At 53.8% G+C, this 5,000-nt stretch overlaps 1 non-coding gene across 1 annotated transcript in view; it reads right to left on the bottom strand.

The window, feature by feature from the left end:
- The window catches only part of LOC126453502 (small subunit ribosomal RNA), a 1,909-nt gene extending 1,337 nt beyond the window's left edge, over positions 1 to 572 (bottom strand). The window contains exon 1 of the ribosomal RNA XR_007584909.1: positions 1 to 572. This exon is cut by the window's left edge and continues 1,337 nt beyond it. This is a non-coding gene — a ribosomal RNA (small subunit ribosomal RNA).
- Between the last annotated feature and the right edge of the window lie 4,428 nt (positions 573 to 5,000).

Here is a 5,000-nt window from a genome sequence, read left to right as displayed (position 1 = left end):
GCCCTCCAATAGATACTCGTTAAAGGATTTAAAGTGTACTCATTCCGATTACGGGGCCTCGGATGAGTCCCGTATCGTTATTTTTCGTCACTACCTCCCCGTGCCGGGAGTGGGTAATTTGCGCGCCTGCTGCCTTCCTTGGATGTGGTAGCCGTTTCTCAGGCTCCCTCTCCGGAATCGAACCCTGATTCCCCGTTACCCGTTACAACCATGGTAGGCGCAGAACCTACCATCGACAGTTGATAAGGCAGACATTTGAAAGATGCGTCGCCGGTACGAGGACCGTGCGATCAGCCCAAAGTTATTCAGAGTCACCAAGGCAAACGGACCGGACGAGCCGACCGATTGGTTTTGATCTAATAAAAGCGTCCCTTCCATCTCTGGTCGGGACTCTGTTTGCATGTATTAGCTCTAGAATTACCACAGTTATCCAAGTAACGTGGGTACGATCTAAGGAACCATAACTGATTTAATGAGCCATTCGCGGTTTCACCTTAATGCGGCTTGTACTGAGACATGCATGGCTTAATCTTTGAGACAAGCATATGACTACTGGCAGGATCAACCAGGGAGCTGCGTCAACTAGAGCTGAGCAGCCGGCCGCCCGGGAGTGTGTCCCGGGGGCCCGCGCGAACACGCAAGCGTCCGCTCAATTATTCTGCAAACAGGAGGAGGCTGAGCTCCCCTGCACCATACACCTCGAAACCCTCTCAGGTCCCGGCGGCGCGCAGCGCCGTCCTAAGTACTTGGTCGGGTTCGAGAGAGGCGCAATCGCCCGGGGTTTGGCGAGTAGACGCTTTAGGTGCGACCACCCGTGCTCCCAACTGAGCTTGCCGCTGCCGACAGAGGCCCGGGAGCGTGCTGTCGTGGCATTGCCGGCGGGAGACAACACGCGCCACCTACGGTGACCGGCAGCTCCAACGCCAGCGCCACAGAAGGACAAAAGCCCCACTTGGGTGCCGAAGCGAACTCTCCCAGCACAGCGCACGCGCCAACACGTCCGCACAGCTGCGATACAAACCACCTGCGAGAACCGCAGAGGCGACCGAGCAGCAGACGGCGTCGCGGCGCCGAGCGCCGGGCGGCGGCGCATCCTCAGCGCACACAGTCCTCAATCGGACCAGCACACTGCAGATGTCCACCGCGCTTCGCACCGGGCCCGCGAGGACCTACTTTGGCCGCACGGCGCCGCGTGCAGGGTGCGCCGGCGCGCAGCTGCGCCGCCTGCCGCCTCCGTCGGCCGGCGCGCCTGCCACTGGCCGCCCCCACCAGCCGGCTGTAGCGCGTGCGCCCACGCACCGCGCGGCCAGCACGCCGGGAGGCCCCCCCTCACCGGCCGGGGACGGTCCCACCCAGCCACCGCCGCGTATCGCTTCACACCCAGATGCCATTCACGTTCGTGGGCATGGTGGGTATCGCTGGAACAACCGGTTGGTAGCTCAACCGATCGTCGCCATCACTGATTCACCTCTAGCGAGAACAACCGCACCACAACGGTTTACCAGTTGTTCATTTGCGTAACGTCACCAGCAAACGTAGGCGTCCATCGCCATTTGCAAATTCAACGATTGTTGCATGCCTGTGTCAGGTGTCACGACACACTATGTCTGCCCACATACACGCAACAACATGTGCACGCTTCGCGAACACGTGGAAGGTGGCCCCCGTACGTATGCGATGTCCATTGCGCGAACGACTGTCAACCGGCCTCTGTCGCATGTCGCAGATGTGGAACGCAGTGCACCATGCTATCACGGTGTGTGAGAAGAGACGACTACGTCTGACAACACGCGCCACTACATCAACAGACGGCTCATGCTGATCGCCATCCAGGGCATACCACACTGCAATCCAGCTCTTATAGGGAGACGACACGTAGCTGAGTGCACAACATTTGGACCGCATGGTTCGCCGTTGTTGGCGCAGTCGTTGTACGGTCACATGTACCACGATGTATCATTCAGTACATGAGGACCAATGTGCAGTACAGTGTGTGATTTGGACGTACAACATCAGCGGACAGTTGACACAGGCCGTACCACAGCGTAGGCTAAGTGCTTCGCCATGCGAATGCCAATGAACAACTGCAAATGCCAATGAACAACTGCAAAGGGCATTGAGCATGTACGTCCTGCTGCCATCCACATTACAGTGTATAGCTGCAAGGTGTTTAACATGAAGCGATACACTGGGGACCGGGCAGTGCGAGTAGCAAACTATATTGCGGGGGTTGCAGTTAGGCAACACTACACTAATTTAACGCGTCGTATGACAATTACAGAGCAGGTTAAGGCCCAACGTGTGTTGGGTTAAGGCCCAACGTGTGTTGGGTTAAGGCCCAACGTGTGTTGGGTTAAGGCCCAACGTGTGTTGGGTTAAGGCCCAACGTGTGTTGGGTTAAGGCCCAACGTGTGTTGGGTTAAGGCCCAACGTGTGTTGGGTTAAGGCCCAACGTGTGTTGGGTTAAGGCCCAACGTGTGTTGGGTTAAGGCCCAACGTGTGTTGGGTTAAGGCCCAACGTGTGTTGGGTTAAGGCCCAACGTGTGTTGGGTTAAGGCCCAACGTGTGTTGGGTTAAGGCCCAACGTGTGTTGGGTTAAGGCCCAACGTGTGTTGGGTTAAGGCCCAACGTGTGTTGGGTTAAGGCCCAACGTGTGTTGGGTTAAGGCCCAACGTGTGTTGGGTTAAGGCCCAACGTGTGTTGGGTTAAGGCCCAACATAGGTTGGGTTAAGGCCCAACATAGGTTGGGTTAAGGCGCAACATAGGTTGGGTTAAGGCGCAACATAGGTTGGGTTAAGGCGCAACATAGGTTGGGTTAAGGCGCAACATAGGTTGGGTTAAGGCGCAACATAGGTTGGGTTAAGGCGCAACATAGGTTGGGTTAAGGCGCAACATAGGTTGGGTTAAGGCCCAACATAGGTTGGGTTAAGGCGCAACATAGGTTGGGTTAAGGCGCAACATAGGTTGGGTTAAGGCGCAACATAGGTTGGGTTAAGGCGCAACATAGGTTGGGTTAAGGCGCAACATAGGTTGGGTTAAGGCGCAACATAGGTTGGGTTAAGGCGCAACATAGGTTGGGTTAAGGCGCAACATAGGTTAGGTTAAGGCGCAACATAGGTTAGGTTAAGGCGCAACATAGGTTAGGTTAAGGCGCAACATAGGTTAGGTTAAGGCGCAACATAGGTTAGGTTAAGGCGCAACATAGGTTAGGTTAAGGCGCAACATAGGTTAGGTTAAGGCGCAACATAGGTTAGGTTAAGGCGCAACATAGGTTAGGTTAAGGCGCAACATAGGTTAGGTTAAGGCGCAACATAGGTTAGGTTAAGGCGCAACATAGGTTAGGTTAAGGCGCAACATAGGTTAGGTTAAGGCGCAACATAGGTTAGGTTAAGGCGCAACATAGGTTAGGTTAAGGCGCAACATAGGTTAGGTTAAGGCGCAACATAGGTTAGGTTAAGGCGCAACATAGGTTAGGTTAAGGCGCAACATAGGTTAGGTTAAGGCGCAACATAGGTTAGGTTAAGGCGCAACATAGGTTAGGTTAAGGCGCAACATAGGTTAGGTTAAGGCGCAACATAGGTTAGGTTGAGGCACAATATAGGTTAGGTTGAGGTACCGTATAGGTTAGGTTAAGGTACAGTATAGTTTAGGTTAAGGTACAGTATAGTTTAGGTTAAGGTACAGTATAGTTTAGGTTAAGGTACAGTATAGTTTAGGTTAAGGTACAGTATAGTTTAGGTTAAGGTACAGTATAGTTTAGGTTAAGGTACAGTATAGTTTAGGTTAAGGTACACATTGTTGTATGGAAAGGTGTAATGGGGGGGGGGGGGGGGGGCGGCCGGTCGGTTTGTTGATTGTGATTATAGTAAGTGGATGCCTGCGGCATCATCTGATTTGCCACGTCAGGATGCACCTTTGGCTCATGACAGGCGGCGCTCCGATTCCATGCTTGTGGCAGACCTGTGTCTTTCATTCCTGCCATTGTTTGTGTGCTGTGAGAGGAGGCAGTATTGTGATGTTGGGTGCACCCCTGTGTAGGACATGTGTGGGTGTTGGTGGCTTAGCTGAGCAATGGTGGTTGTCGGGGGGGTGGGATATTCCGTTTTCTGAGTGGACCTCCCAGTCTGGTTATGACAGTGTGGATTGTCTCATGTGGCGGAGAGGATGCACTGGGTGTTGTTCCATGCTGGTGCTTACATATTGTCTGTGTGCGTGTTACAGGCGGAGAGTAGTGCGTGATAAGAGTGTGTGGCTGCCGTGTGGTTGTGATTGTGAGCAGAGTCTTTCAGCATGTATACGGACAGTTGTATATATTATCTGTATTCTGATGGGTCTATGTATTACTAATCAGCGCCGTGTATACGTTTAATCCGGTTCCAGTCGAAACTGTTGTATCTCTGTACATTAGTGACACGGCGAGCGCGCTATGTAGCTACTCGTCTCGGCAGCTTCCACCGGTGTATGGCAAATGATTATAAGCAATGAGTCGAGTCGTCAATACCGATAGTGTGACGTCACATGTCTGGGGTGGGGGACGCTGCGCCCTTCCGGTGGGTCATGGCCTAGAAAGACGCTCCCCACGCAGGGGGGCTTGGACTGTCATAAACTCTTCCGAGTAATATACTTGCCGTACGTTTTTGCGACTGCGAGTGCAACGCCCACCGGTACCGACATGGATGGAGCGCCTCCTAGCTGACCGCTCAGCATCGGCATTCGTACAGAGAGCAACGCGATCGCGTCTCTAGCTCGTAACTGGTACAGCTCGCAGCTCATGTATAGGGACAGCGGGAATGTCGCATATTGGACATAACTCTTCATGAAACGCAAGTTATAGGGGTGGATTGCACATTGCGACTGCGGGAAAAGTCCGCCGTTCATCCGCTGGAGTTGCGAGTTGGGCGGTTAGGGTGGGGCGCCGGTGGAGTGATTGCCGGTCGACGATTTCGTGCGGCAGAGGCGCTGGCGTTGGGGTGCTGTGGTCGACAGAGGACGCAGGCTTT

Source organism: Schistocerca serialis, unplaced genomic scaffold (assembly GCF_023864345.2).
Source record: "Schistocerca serialis cubense isolate TAMUIC-IGC-003099 unplaced genomic scaffold, iqSchSeri2.2 HiC_scaffold_948, whole genome shotgun sequence".
Classification (NCBI taxonomy): Eukaryota; Metazoa; Arthropoda; class Insecta; order Orthoptera; family Acrididae; genus Schistocerca; species Schistocerca serialis.
The sequence above is the reverse complement of the archived record's forward strand: the minus strand, read 5'-3'. Positions and strand labels throughout refer to the sequence as shown.